The sequence below is a fragment of the Microtus oregoni genome, unplaced genomic scaffold, assembly GCF_018167655.1.
Source record: "Microtus oregoni isolate MIOR12 unplaced genomic scaffold, Mior012 000000F_ref0000247, whole genome shotgun sequence".
Lineage (NCBI taxonomy): Eukaryota > Metazoa > Chordata > Mammalia > Rodentia > Cricetidae > Microtus > Microtus oregoni.
This window is the reverse complement of record NW_024543059.1, coordinates 93760303-93775954: the sequence shown is the minus strand read 5'-3', so window position 1 is coordinate 93775954 and position 15652 is coordinate 93760303.

The window sequence follows — 15652 nt, the reverse complement described above, 5'->3', positions numbered from 1 at the left end:
AGAATTCTTCAGAAAACAGAACCAAAGGCAGGCAGGTAGGTGGCTATGAAGGTGTGCACATAAATATTTGCATAAGGAAGCTCTCACACACCTGCAACGTTATATATGCAGTAATCTATGCATGATAGATACCTTTCAAGACTTCTAGGAAGGCTGGTAGCCTTCAGAATAAGCAGGCAAGCTGGGAACACAAGAGAACTGGTTGCACAGTTCCGGTTTGGAGGCTGGCAGGTTCAAAACCGAAATAGAGCCCTGAGACACTTCTTTGTGCGCTGGATTACAGTTAACACAGGAACTCACAAGTGGACTCATTGCAAGAAATACACGTCTGTGGAGTCCTTAGACATCTGTGTCACCCCTCCTTCCCACAAGGCTCAGGGAGCATCTCCAAAGATGGGTGGAGATTCTAAGAGTCAGAGGATGAAGGTGAAGCAGTTTCTCCTAGACATGATAGGATGGCTGTATAACTGAACTCACAGTGGCTGACTGTCCAAGATCTCACCAGTCAACCTCCCAAGGTCGAGTGGGGAGACTCTAGCTGAAGCACTATTGATAGCTGCTAGAGAATGGGGTCCGCTTACTTGGGGGTGTGGCCGCTAGTAAGTTGACTGCGCTCCAGTGGTTGTCCCCACACCCATTCATATATGGACAGCCCAATTTTGACTCCGTGGGGCATATTCATAGATGATAGGCAGATAGACAGACAGATAGATAATAAATAGATAGATGCTAGATGGATAGATGGACTGACAGACAGACAAAAAGAAGGAACTGGAAAGATGACTCGGTGTTTAAGAGAGCTTACTGCTCTGGCACAGGGCCAGAGTTCAGTTCCCAGTTCCCAGGTCTAAAGTTCACAATCCCCTGTAACTCCAGTCCTGGGAGATTCACTGTCCTCTTCTGACCTCTGTGGGCACTGCATACATATGCACAGGAGCATGTGTGCGCACGCACGCAGGCACGCGCACACATACATGTGTAATTTTAACATTTTGAACAGCTAGAGGGTTCTGAGTGGAAAATCCTCTAGACTTGAAATCAAAGACATATCTGGATTCTTACTAATTAGGTAATTTTTTCCTCAATGGACTAGTTTCTTTAAATGGAAAATAGAAATCTAAATTTAATGGGGGAGTGTTAGAGAGATTAAGAGCATTTCATTGATTGCTCTACCAGAGGATCCAAATTTGAGTCCCAGCACCTACAAGGGGGCTCACAGCCCCCCTGTAACTCTAGTTTCAGGGGCTCTGACTCTCTCTTCTGGCCTCTGCAAGCACGAAGTATATGTGTGGTATACAGACACACATTCATGCACATACCCATACCCACAAAATAAAATAAAATAATAAAAGGAAGAATAATTTTAAAAAAGAGAAACCGTCTCACAGTGAAGGTTTTCCCTCACTCTAGCCCCACCCTCCCCAGGGAGCAGGACAGGAAGTCCTCCTTTTTATCCTCCCTCACTCAGTGGCCAGAAGTGTTCCATGAGGTCTTCCACAGGCAAAGAACTTGTTTTTTCCTTTATCTTTCTTTTTCTTTCTCCCCACCCCAAACCCCAGCACCTCTGAGTACCAGGGAATGAACTTGGGACCTCATACATGGTAGGCAAATGTTTTTATCACTGAGTTACAACCCAGCCCTCCTTTCCCTTTGTATCTTGAGACAAGACCTAATTAAATTGTCCAGGCTGGTTTTGCACTAACTTTTGTTGCCTGTGTAGGTCTTGAATCTGCTATCATCTTGGCCCAGCCTCCCGGGAACTGGGAACACAGGCCTATGCCACCAGGCCCATGCATGAGCTCCTGTCTCTGATGTGTACACTCTATGTCTTCAAACTTGCTTCTAAATATAAAAAGTGGATTGAATTACACTTGCCTCACCAATCCGTAGGGAGGGCTCAACATAAATTAGTGAGTTGTCACTCTAGAAATGCTTTCCTTTGGAACTGATTAACAGTTACCAAATGAACTTGCCTTTGTAATCCTAGTCAGATCCAGACCTCAGCAGAAGGAAACTGAGTCTGAGGACAGAATATAATTGCTTCATGGACTTGGGAGATGTGTAAGTCAATAAAGTGTCTTGTAAGTACAAAGATGCGAGTTCAATACCCAGAATCCATGTTTTGTTTTGCTTTTTTAAATCCAGTGTAGTGGCGTGCACTGATAAGACCAGTGCTGAGGAGGCAGAGGCAGCGGATTCCTGGGACTTCCTTGTGTTGATATTTTATTTGTGCTCTAACAAAGAAATCTTGTCTGAAGATCAGAGGGTGGAGTAACCCGCTACTTAACCACAGAGGTCTGGAGGTCTGTACAGACAGACAGGAAGTGATATCCCTGGGTGGAGAGAGGAATATAAGGGAGAAAGAGACACGCGCTCAGCCCTTTGTCAGCTGAGGAATTAGCAAGGTAAGCGCTGTCTGTGGCTTGCTCCTTTCTCTCTCTGATCTTTCAGCATTTGCCCCAATGTCTGGCTCTGGTTTTTTATTATTAAGACTAATTAGAACTTGGGCAACACTCTTCGTCAGCCTACTTGGCAGGTTCCAGGACAATGATAGGACCCTATCTCAAAAAAGAAAAATAGACAATTTATGAGGAGTGACATGGAAGTTATCAAAAACCCACACACATACATGTAAAATAATCAAATTACCCAATGTAGGATGCAGTCTGTAGTCAGGGTTGGGTTAATATTGTGAATAATAAGCAACCATTCTGCTTTAGTTGCTTTACATGGGTGGTTCTTATTTCATCTTAACTGCTACACAGTAGACATTATTTCCACTTAACTGATGAGAAACCAAGTCTTCAAGAAACTAAGTAATATTTTTTTCTGTGGCACAAATCAGCATATGTGGACAATAGCCAAATTATCCTCTCCCTCACCTTAGTCAGAAATCTAACGCCTGTGTTGTACAAACCAAAGGTGTTATGGCATAGTCCCGCATAGCTCACTCCCCGAGGTCCTGGGGCACTGGACAGACTAGTTGGAGTCACTGGTTGGAGACAGCCTCTCTGGGACACTCTAATATTTGCTGGTATGAGAAGGGCATTTTACAAGACTGAATCACAATCACCTGGGCACAGACCCAGTGTGGCCTGACACCTTGGCCTCAAGCTAAGACAGTTGCTCACACAGCCAGCTGTCCTGTGCTCCTGACAGGCCTGTTGGAAATTGTCCCCCATGGCCTACTCTGCCTTACTCAAGTCCTCAATGGGAGTCCACAAGCTGGGGCAGGAGTATATTAGGCAAGTGACAGAAACTCAGCCCAAACTAAACCAATTTTGTTTCCGATTGTGATGTGTGATTACCCTCTGTGTGCTGTGATTGCCACTAATGAATAAAGAAACTGCTTTGGACCCATAGCAAGGCAGAACTTAGGTAGGCAGGAAAAACTGGACTGAATGCTGGGAGAAAGAAGGGCGGAGTCAGGGAGATGCCATGGAGCCACTGCCGGAGATAGATATGCTGAAATTTTGTGGGTAGGCCACGACCTCGTGGTGATACACAGATTAATAGAAATGAATTAAATTAATATGTAAGAGTTAGCCAATAAGAAGCTAGAGCTAATGGGTCAAGCAGTGATTTAATTAATATAGTTTCTGTGTGATTATTTCGGGTCTGAGCTGACCAGGCAGCCAGGAAAAACAAGCGGCCCCTCCATGCAACATGATTGTGTGATTCCCATAACTGAGCCTCAGTTCTCAATCCTGGGAACTTTAAGATGAAGGTCAAGAGCAGGGTGGGGACTCAAAGTCCACATCAGAGCTCTTGTTTCCTCCTCCCATCCGTGCTCTGCTGGGCAGCCTCCATATACCCTGAAAAGTACATTCTCCATAGAGCAGGGATACTAGCAGCCCTCAGTTCACAGCTGTATCCCACTGAGCCAAAACAGAGACTACATATGTATATATGTAAATATTTATGTCTATATATATATATATATTTGTTATATATTACACACAATATAGATTATATTTTATATAAATACATATATTTCCCTTTGTCAGCTGATTCCTCATTTAAAATGTTAACATTAAAAGTTGGAATTTTTGTTTTAATCTAGTTATATTCAAAGTGCCTGTTTTTAGCATACAGTGGGTATTTATTATCTATTGAATTAATTGCCTCTTTAATCTCTCCTTCCTAATTGCCCTAAAGAGACCAAACTGAGATACAATATGGTAGATCCTAAGAGCTCCCTGGCCAGACAGCCTAGCCAAAAGAAGAAGAGTCTCCCCCTGTGATGTGGGAGTGTCATATATCAATCTGTTGATTTCATTGGTTAAGCAATAAAGAAACTGCTTGGCCCTGATAGGTTAAAACGTAGGTGGGAGGAATAAACAGAACAGAATGCTGGGAGGAAGAGGAAGTGAGCTCAGACTCGACAGCTCTGCTCTCTGGAGCAGAGAGATGCCATGCTCCCCGCTCCAGGGCAGACGCGATGAAGCTCCGACCCAGGATGGACGTGGGCTAGAATCTTCCCGGTAAGCACACCTTGGGGTGCTACAAACATTAGAAATGGGCTAGTCCAGGTGCGAGAGTTAGCCAAGAATAGGCTAGATATAATGGGCCAAGCAGTGTTTAAAAGAATACAATTTGTGTGTTGTTATTTCGGGGCATAAGCTAGCCAGGTGGCCGGGTGCTGGGGACGCAGCCCCACTGCTCCTATTACAACACCCCTGGCTCAAGACAGCACGTGCAGTGGAGAGCAATAGAAGACACTCAGTGTCATGCTCTGGCCTCTACATGAGTGTGGGTGCAGGCACCTGCACGCTCACATGCAGGTACCACACACACACACACACACACACACACACACACACACCTGCAAATACATAAAACAGGGGCACCGAAATCCTAATAATTATTGAATGCAGATGTTATATCTATGCGGCGCATTTTTACAATTTTTATTTTTATGTATGTCTGACCTGTGTGTGGTAGGAAATGTTGAAATCTCTTGTTTCCACTGGGAAGCTAGAAGAGCATCAGGAGCTGGCTGGGTTTTGTCAACTTGACACAGCTTAAATGTATCTGGGAAGAGGGAATCTTAATTGGGAAACCGCCTCCATCAGATTGGCCTGTAGGCAAGTCTGTAGGGCATTTTCTTGATTAAAGATTAATGTGGGATCCAGGACAGGCTCGAAAGCCACAGAGAAACCCTGTCTTGAAAAACCAAAAAAAAAAAAAAAAAAAAAAAAAAAAAAAAAAAAGATTAATGTGGGAGGTCCCAAACCACTGGGACAGCATAAGGAAGCAGGCTGAGTAAGCCACAGAGAGCAAGTCAAAAGGCAGTGTTCCTCCAGGGCTTCTGCCCCAGTTCCTCCCTCCAGGTTCCTGTTATGAGCTCCTGCCTTGGCTTCCCCTTGTGATGGACCCATAACCTGTCATAAGCCAAATAAACCCTTTCTTCCCCAAGTTGTTTTTTGGCCTTGGTGGTTATTACAGCAATGGAATCCTAAGACAGGCCACCCAGGTAAGTACAAACAGTGGATGCTGCCCTCCCAGATGCCACCTCTCCAGGCTTCCTCTAGGGTTCCTGACCTCACTGCAAGGAGTTGGTGCCTGGGTTGGAAACACTACCACAGAAGGTATGCAAAACTATATTGTTGATTGACTACAGATGTAGTTATGCCAGACTGGGGCAGGAAATGCATCTCCCGAGATGCTCTTGTTGTGTTATGCGCCCTGGTGTATCAGACCACTTACTGCCACGGAGTCTGTGGCTCTCTTAAGTGAGGGGGAGGATCTTTCAACCAGGGAAGGAGTCCACGGAGTCCTTCTCTGGCTTAGAGAACAGCTTCCTGCCCTGTTCCACCCTTGCCAGCCCCCAGGCTGCGCTGACAGACAGGCAGAACTCAGGAGGGCAAGGAGGAGGAAACCCAAACCGCCATGAAGGCCTTTCTGGGTGCCCTGCCGAGTCCTTCCAGGGCTTTGCTTCAAGCGGGTGTGGCCCTCCGCCCTGGCTTCCTGCTCTGCCCAGCACCTGTAGCAGCCTCTGCCCACCTCGGCAGGCTCCAAAGAACAGATCAGCCCTCCCCCAAGAACAGGGAACACGCGGGACCCAGAAACCAGGGACCCACTCTTTCCTGTGGGATCCAGGGCGTGGGGACGGGAAGGAAACTCACAAGGTGCCCTTCCCTGCTCAGCGGTTGATTGGAGCCCACTGAAAGATGAAACATACTCCATCATCCCGGCGGAGTGGAGTGCTCAAAGGCCCTTTGAAGGGAAAGGAAGAAAGACAGCCCGGTCTCCCCCGGGACTGCTGTCAGGGGAACGTTTGCCCTCAAACAGAGAGATGAAAAGGAGCCGGGGATGGCAAAGAGCAGGGCGATGGGGAGAAGCAGATCAGACAAACTTTTGTTATGGAATCTCAGGGGAAGCGGAGGTAAAGGCTTCCTTCGAAATGTCACGAGATAATGAATGTTATTTTACTCCCATGGCCGAAGTGTCAGTCAGTGGCTCGGGGAGAGAAGGCGTGATTCTCCCTAGGAATTCTAGATGATCTTGTACTCCTCGGAACCAGAGGAGTGAGGGCTGAGCCCTCCTCTCCAGCCCCCATTGCTCCCTGCGTGCACCCAATATAAATATATAGAAATAATACACCATACTCGTAAGATCATCATGAGATTTAAACGGGGTGCTCTGTGAGGCTCTTAGCAAGTTGCAAAGGGTGTCATGCAAAAGCCGAGTTAGCAAAGGGTGTCATGCAAAAGCCGAGTTAGCAAAGGGTGTCTTGACCCTTAAATGACAGATAAAGACTCTGTGGGTGGTGGGCAGAGCTTAGGATAAAAGCCCTCCTGTAACTTGTGAACCTTCCAGGGAAGACAGCTGTGTCTCCGAGACTTATAACCCCAGCACAGTGTTGGGTACATGATAGTTAGTAAAGAAAAGAAGGGCTGAGACACGGAAGGACCAAATCAGAGCCTCCCACCCCAAGCACCCCCATGCCTCCCAAACTGACATTAACTATGACCTACGTACTTGGAAAAGCATTTATTTTCGTTTTGGTGGTGGTGGTGTGTATGTGTGCATGTGTGTGTCCTTGCACATGTATGTGCAAGTGATGTGTACACGAATTTGCATTGTATATGCTGTGTGTGTGTAAGTCAGAAGTCAACCTCAAATGTCATTCCTCAGGCGCTAATTTTTTTCACACAGTCTCTCAGTGACCCGAAACTCTTTGCCAAGTAGACTGAACGGGCCAGTCAAGGAGCCCCGGGGAAGTGTCTGTTTCTCCCTGTCTAGCCCTGGGACCACGGGTCTGAGCTAGCGTGCCTTTTTGGTTTGGTTTTGTTGTTGTTTTGTTTAGCTTTGTTGTTTTTTTTTCCAATGTGGGTTCTAGGGATCAAGCTTTATGTTTATGGGAGCACTTTACTAATGAAGATAACTTCAGAGCCATTTTTTTGTTTTGTTCTGTTTTCTTGAAACTGGGTCTCTGGGTCTCATGTGGCACAAGCTACATAGCCAAAGATGATCTTGAACCCCTGATCTCCCTGCCTCCTCCTTTATGGTGCTGATTATAGGCAAGCACCTACTGCCAGTGTTAAGCAGTACTGGAGATTAAACCCAGGACCGTCTACATTCTGGGCAAGCATTCTATACTAAACTACAACCCTAGGCCTACCCAGAAAATTTGATTTTAAATAACTTATTGGCTTTGAATTTGGTATGCAGACCCCAAATTCTCTATTTTCTCCCTCAAAGTCCAAGCAGAACAATATTGGTTCCCTGCAGTGTGCCAATGACTAACTTTGTCAGAGTAGAGACATGAATCTACTGTTTTCCTCAAACATCCTCCAGGTTCCTGCTATGGCCAGATGTACAAGCTGTCTCCCGGGTTACCAAGGCAGTCAAGGAGAGGCTTCTCTGCCCTTGAAAAAGCAGATATGAGTTACAGAAGATCCAGGAACTCCCACCTTCCCTGTGAGTAGGAGGCCTCTCCTTGCAAGTTTACGCTTCTAATTCCTGATCTCTCCCTGTGAGTTCATAGAAGCCAAGCCATGCCTGCCCCTCCTGTACCCCCACCTCTGAAGCAGCAGCACTGGCCTTCTGTAGGTCATCACTAGACATGAGGGAGTAGAACTGAAGGCTACGACCAACTGGAAGAGACTCTGAAGCCTGGAGATGGGGCTGGTTCAACGTTGAACATAAATACAAGTCAAGGAAGTTCTGGATGGAGCAAGAAAGGCAAAAGATGGTCTTTGATGTCCAGAGGACAGAAGTCAGGAGGCTTAACTTTACACTCTGGCATTGTTTCCAGAGACAGAGAGAGAGAGAGACAGAGAGAGAGAGACAGAGAGAGAGAGAGAGAGAGAGAGAGAGAGAGAGAGAGAGAGAGAGAGGAGACAGCAGGGAGACAGGCTAGAAAGGGAAGCTTTCTTGCTAGAATGCCAGAATTGCATGTGAAGAAAGTAGAGAATCCTTTTGTAAGTGTAAATAAGTAGAAAGAGCAAAATGTGCAATCTCCTTGGAGTTGGATAGAGACGTGGAGGAAAAGAAGGAGAAAAGGAAAGGAAAATGTTTTCTTGGGGAAGAATGCAGAGTGCAGGTCTAATCCGTGCTGCAGGTCTCTGAACGGGAACTCTTCAGGTTGAATCATTTTAATGGTGGGGTGGTGTTTGTTTTGCTTTGCTTTGCTTTGTTTTAATAAAAACTTGAACACTGTGTTTGCTAGAGAAACCCAAGCAGGAAGTGCCATGTTGGTTCTCCTAACACACTGTGTGAATGCGTGTGTTAAATGCTTTGTATAAGAGATCAAAATTCAAAATTTCAGCTCTGGTGAATGGCTATAGCCAAGGCACTCCAACTCTTGTGACTTAACCCTGCCAACTGTGTTGTGACTCATTACAAGAAAATTAAATAAGATGTTGCTATGTTTGCATCAGGCCTGTCCTTCAAGGGCCCAATGTGTCACAGGCTTGGTCCCCAGCTTGAAGCTCTGGAAGATGGTTGGAACTTCAGAAGGTGAGAGATTTGGGGTCAACTTAAGCCACTGGGGAATGTACCCGCAAAAGAGATTATGGAATGCCAGTCTCTTCCTTCTTTTGTACCCACACCTGGCCCTAAAGTGATGGGGTTTTCTCTGTCACAGTTCCATCCATCAAGTACAACAACAGAGACAATTGATAATGGACTGAAAATTCTATAACTCTGAGACCGAGTAAGTATTTTTACTTTATATTATGATTAGATATTTTATTATGATAATAGAAACTGATGAAAAATAAATCACACATAAAGGTCCTTTCACGGTACAGGCACTAGCAAGTGATCCTTTGGGTTTTGTTTTGTTTTGTTTTCCTTTCATATGAGCTCTCAGGAAAAGGTTAAAAACATAAGCGTGCTCCCTCCTGTCACTTGGTAACCGTGAACCTGAACTCAGAGCAGGACAGTCCCAGAGACAGGTTGGAGCATGGCCATCGGCCTCCCATCTTTGAGCCCCTTAAGACAGTTCCAGATTTTCCCTGAAGGAGTGCCTACCTCCCACTCCCCTGTGACCCTCAACATCATTCTCAGATAGTATCCTAGCACAGACATAGCCGTAGCAATCCTCAATGCTGTGGATCTGAGGTATCCATCCCACAGATGTTGTTATCCACGGAGTCCTCACAACATCCCTGCTGCTCAGAGAGCTGGAGGACGCGCCCCGCTTTCGTGGTGATGTAGCAGCCTCTAAAGAGCTCAGAGAATCATGCGTGTCTCCTGGCAGCCTTCCCTGACGTCATTGCTGTCCACCACTGAGAGGGTCCTGCCAAGAGTACTTCACCAGAAGCCAGCATTTGCTCAAAGAGGAAATGAGAGAGAACAGAGAAAGAGCCCCTCCACTATCCTAAAGGACTTGTGCTTTCCTGGGGCTAGATGTGCGGTCTGCATCTTCTGGGAGGTGTCGATTTCAGCGTGCTAAGGCTATTTTGGAAAGGCCCACAGTTTAAGGGCTTAATAACAAAAGCTCTTGTCTAACAGTTCTGAGGCACCAAGACCAAGGTTGAGGTACCAACAGCGTTGGTTCCTGGGTCTGTAGATAGCTGTCTTCTCCCTCTGTGTCTTCACATTGCTTTCCCTCTCTCTGTCTCTCTGGCTTCAAATCTCCCCCTTTGTAGATCATCAGTCATACTGAATCAGGCCCCACCCTGCTGACCTCAAAAAAAGGTCACCTCTTAAGGTACTGAGGATAAGAATGCCTGGTGCCTCTCAGGCTTTGGGAGGGAGCGTAGAGGAGACAGATGAGGGCCTGGGAGGAAGGAAAGGGAGAGCAATGCCTGAGTGATGCTGGAATGTCTGCCAGAGGGAGGGGCCTCTGTCCTTCGCTCTCCTCCAGGAGACTGGATGGTTTCTAAAAACGGCTCCCACCAGTGATTTGTGAAGACAAAACTGCTTTCGTTCAACTGTTTGAGTCCATCTTAGTTCCTCAATGTCCTGATTCCTATCTCGCCCTCTCAGAAAGAGACCCCTGGTGCCAGGTATGGCGCCACAGGCCTGTAACCCCAGCACACACAAAAAAGCTGGAGGATATCAGGCTGGGATACACAGATGTGGCAACAGACCAGGCTCTGAACCACAGCATCAAAATTAACACATGAGAGGCTGGGGGAAATGACCCGGCAGTTGTGAGCACAGTTCCATCTCACAAATACTACCCGAGTCCCCAGGCAGTTGTCCTGTGCTGAGGCTTGCCTGGCTTGGAGGACTTCCAGGCTCACAGACTGAAGGGGCAAGTTCCTTAGCTGTGGGCTGGAGGACAGTCTCAGATCTTCGCCACAACGGCCCTGCCACATGGCAGCTCACAACACTCTTCTTGCCTCCTCAGCAAGAAAGGACGGAAGAGGCCCTCACAACCCAACTTCAGAGGTGATGACCTGTTGAGCTGCCTTTCCTATTGGTTACCAGCCTGTCACTGAAGCCAGCCCACACTAACGCAGAGATAACGAAGGGCTTGCCAGAGGCCATTCAGGAAGGCTGTAGTGGTGCCTTGGTGCCTTACTCATGGGGTAAGGTGTCCTACAGGCTGCTCTCATTTGCCTACGTAGTGCTGGGTCCTCCAAGAGAAGACTAAAACAGAAAGAGCTGGGCATCCCACTGTGTGAAAATACTGCCTACCACACTGAAGTGGTCCCTGGGTGCTCCATCCAGGTTTCTACCACCAAGGTGCAGGCTGTCCTGGTCGCCAACTTCCCAGGGATTGAGAGCTTCTGGCCTGTTTGTGTTCCTTCACAGATAGCTACTCTCCTCCGAGGATGACCCTCCTGTACACAACACTTCCACATCCACTGCCTCGTGGTCACTTTAGGGATACCATTGCCACAATTCTTGTGGATTCAATTTTATCGGCATGGCGATGGAGGCCCAGGAAGGACAAGGTCACACAGCCCAATGCGTTGAACTCATTCTAACATACTCAGATTTATCTGAACTTTAAAGGTTATTTCTACAGCTAAACAATACCACCTATAACCAAAAGAAATCCCACACGATACCTATTTACAGTGAGCCCAGAATATTTCCGTGTGTGTGTGTGTGTGTGTGTGTGTGTGTGTGTGTGTGTAAAGCTAGTGTCAGGCAGTACTCCCATCTGGAATTTCCGGCTTTGGTGACCAGTTCCCTGCCCACATGGAAGCCAGCCTCACACTGGACTTAGGTGACAGTCCTAGGACATGAAGGGAACTCTTAGCTTCCAGGGCTTTGAAGCGGTTCCTTCTTTCCACTGCCCATTTATGATGGAGTCTGGTCCAAGTCTTTCGCTTTAAAAGCCAAGTCTTCCCTTTATCTTTGTAGACGTAGCTCTCCCTGAGAATGGAGAAATAAGGTGGTCGAGGTGGCCACAGAGAAGGGTCCTGCCCAGAGACGTCTCTGTAAGAAGTAAGTCTCTGTCATCCACCCAAGGAGGAGGTCACAGGCAGGTGGATGGGGAACCTCTATCTCCACATAAACTTTCTCCTAGGACCATTTGGATCTCAAGAAGAGACCCTAGACATGAACTTCATGACAAAGGGCTTCCAGACTGAGTAAGCTCCCCCAAAGACGCCCACATTCCGATCCCTCAGAGCACTACATGTATGATCTTACATAGCCAAAGGCCCACTACAGATGTGACTAAGCTGAGCATCTGGAGATGGGGAGGTTAGCCTGGAGCATCTCGGCGGCTTCCATGTGATCACAGTGGTGCTTGACAAGAGGCCGGAGGTCAGAGCCAGGAGATGTGACGACAAAGGCCTGTGTCCTGGTGAAGGAGCATGAGTCCGTGCATTTGTGATAGAGCAAGAATGCCCCAGGGACCATGCGTGGTGGCAGCAGTCACTAGCCAAGTGTTCCCACAAGAAGCTGACCTACCGTGGGTCCAGCCTCTGATGTCCAAGAGGTGAATTCCAGAATGCTTTCCACCTGGAAGGTCAGATCTTCTTTCATCCAGAAAAGCCGTCATGGGATGTCTACACACACACACACACACACACACACACACACACACACACGCTGTGACCTAGAGGACTGAAAAGGGAGCCCTCGGCTCCACACTGTAGCTGCCTATCAGACAGCCAATGGACAGAGTCTGAGCTGCTGAAGCCTTCAAGAATACGTCCCAGGAACTCACCAAGGCCAGCTGGCCTGGGTCTAAAAAAGCATGGAATAAAACCGGACTCGCTGAATATAGCGGACAATGAGGACTACTGAGAACTCAAGAACAATGGCAATGGGTTTTGATCCTACTGCACGTACTGGCTTTGTGGGAGTCTAGGCAGTTTGGATGCTCACCTTACTAGACCTGGATGGAGGTGGGTGGTCCTTGGACTTCCCACAGGGCAGAGAGCCCTGATTGCTCTTCAGGCTGACTAGGGAGGGGGACTTGATTGGGGGAGGGGGAGGGAAATTGGAGGCGGTGACAGGGAGGCAGAAATCATAGATAGATAGATAGATAGATAGATAGATAGATAGATAGATAGATAGATAAAAAAAATAGAAAAGATAAAAAAAAATACGTCCCAGGGGGCAACCCCTCACCTTACCCTCCAGACAGCTTGAGCATCTGCTAGCCTCCTGGATAGAGTCACCTGCAACATCCAGGACTGGGGCTGCTCAGGCCACCCTAACAGAATATCATGGAATTGGGGGGCTCAGACACCAGGTCTGGGGCCTAGAAATCCAAGAGCAAAGAATTGTCAAGGTTGGTTTCTGATGAGTCCCCTCTTCCTGACTTTCAGCTGTGACCACCCTTCTCTGTGCACACATATGTCTAACGTCTCTCCCTCCTCCTCTCAGATAAAGAAGGCTCATCGTCATGACCCCATTTAATCTTAAAGGCCTCATCTCCAAACCCAGTTACACTGGGAGTTAGAGCATAGCATATGAATTCGAGGGCTAGAAGTCAGCCCATAGCCTCCCCCTTTCCTATCTTCCCCCATCCTATCCCAGCTCTTAGCCCACTCCAGCTATCCCTGATGAGATGACAAAGATCAATCCTATCATCTGGGGGCCTTTGCAGCCTGCACAGAGGCTGCAGAAGTCCAGGTGTTCCTCTGGAACAGCAGACAGGGCCCCCCTCTAACCACGGGGTGAACCGGGTTTCTGGAGACGAGAGCGCACATGTCTGGAGTCCTCAGAGCCCAGGCCACAGCTGCTCCCTTTCTTGCCATTCACACCCCTGTCACACAGCCTGGCTCTGAAGCCAACACTGGATGGAAACCACAGCGTCTGGGGCAGCAACTAGGACACAGAACGGGATGGAGATTTCTGTGCTGCTCGTTGGCATAAATAACCGTCTGGCAGATGGAATCTGATTTCAGAATTACCAGCTTTTCTAGGACACTGCAACCAACTGGGAGGACAATGGGACGGAATATTAAAGATGTAAGCCCAGAATGTGGTCCTCCCCATAAACCTCACCAGGAGAGAACTTCCCGTAGCTCGCACTACCTGCACCTGCTAAAGCTGAGATTTGGGGTGCCCCCCAAGGACCTGTGGTTAAGGCTCCTCTGCCTGCAGTGCTAATGGGAGCTGGTGGGATCTCTAGAAGGTGCCTAGTAGGAGGGAGTTAATCATGGGGTGTGTCCATGAAGGGGATGTGGGGGCCCTAACTCTTGGTTGTCACTCTGACTTTGTTTCCTGGTTTCTATGACATGAAACCAGTTTGTTCTGGTACGAACTCCCAACCATGATAAGCCGTCTCCCTGTGGAACACCACAATTCACCAACCAGAGACAGAAGCCCATGACACCCCAAATAATCCCTTCCTCCTTGTAAGTCAGTTTTCCAGGGTATCCTCGTGACAGAAAACTGGTTCACACTCGGTAAACCGCTGTGTGGATGAAGAATGTGCTTCATTCACCATTGTGGCTTTAGCACCTGGTGCTAGGCACACCCAGGAAGGATCAGATGAGGCAGAAAGGTACTTCAAGAAAGCCCAGGATATACAACCCCCAAACCTCAGGCCAAGCCAGCTATGTCTTTCATCTTCCTAGATCAGGGACCTCTGGCTGCCAAATGTCCTACCTAGGGGCCTCTGTCCCTGAGCCCAGGCAGGCTGGGATTCCATCCATAAAGTAATGACTGCTTGTATAGGCCGACAGGCATGATAAGGAGGTAGGACAGCTCTTGTAAGGACGTCTCTCCAGGCAAGCATCTCTTCTAGGATGCAGGAGTTGGCAGAAAGAGGTCCAGGAGACATATGTGCAGACACCCACTGGACTTTGCAGGGATTGCCTTGCAAGCTGCCAAACATCTTCTTGTCCCTTCGAGATCCAAATAAACCCTCAAAGGCTGGTCCAGATCACAGCCAGGCTGGTCCAGTGATGGGCATGTCCATGTGGAGTCTCAGGGCCAGTTTCTCTGATTCTTTAGCTTAAGACCATCTATGAACGGTTCAGATTCCTAACCCATCCTCTCTCTGTTGGCTGTGCCTGGGACTTCCAGGAGTCCTGCGGGCTCAGAAGAGCACTTGGGGATTCTCTATTCTTTGTTTATTGCCCTCATGCATAGGGAACATGCATCCAGACTTGGGCCCCAGGGAGCTGGTATGGAGACTGTGACTGGGGTTGGGGGCTCCAGAGAAGACCTGATTTTCAGATCTTGCCAAGCACCAGTTCAAAGCTGCCAGGGTTGTGGCTGGCCCAGGACACTGCCAGACACATACAGGCTTATCTGCAGAGACTCCGTGTCCCCTCTCATGGGCCTTAAGAATAAAGCTCCAAGAGCACAGGTATTCTAGTTTCAATGCCAAATAGAGCCCTGGGAAAGAAAGAGGTTCTCAAGTGTCAGGGTCTGAACTTGAAATGTCAAGCTTAGCTATGGGATACAACCATAGTCAGAGGAGACACACCAGACTGCCACACCTGAGGAGAAAGCCAAGGCCACTATAGTCCTCAAACAAAAAATGGAACTCTACTGACAAAAAAAAAAAAAAAAAAAGAAAGAAAGAAAAAAAACAGTTCTACCCAACTCATTAAGGCCCAGCCCTAGCTCCTGGCCCAAATCTGCAGGCGGTTCCTTGGGTGGGATGTTAGCGCTGTAACTACTGTGGAGGGGTGGGGCAGGCTCCCCAGGTGACCTGGAAGATTAGCGCTGCCCCTGAGTCCCTTAAGACACACACAGTAACACAGTCTCGCCTGAATAGCTCAGCTTATCGCTCAATCAATATTACAGCAATCCAGAAAGATCATTC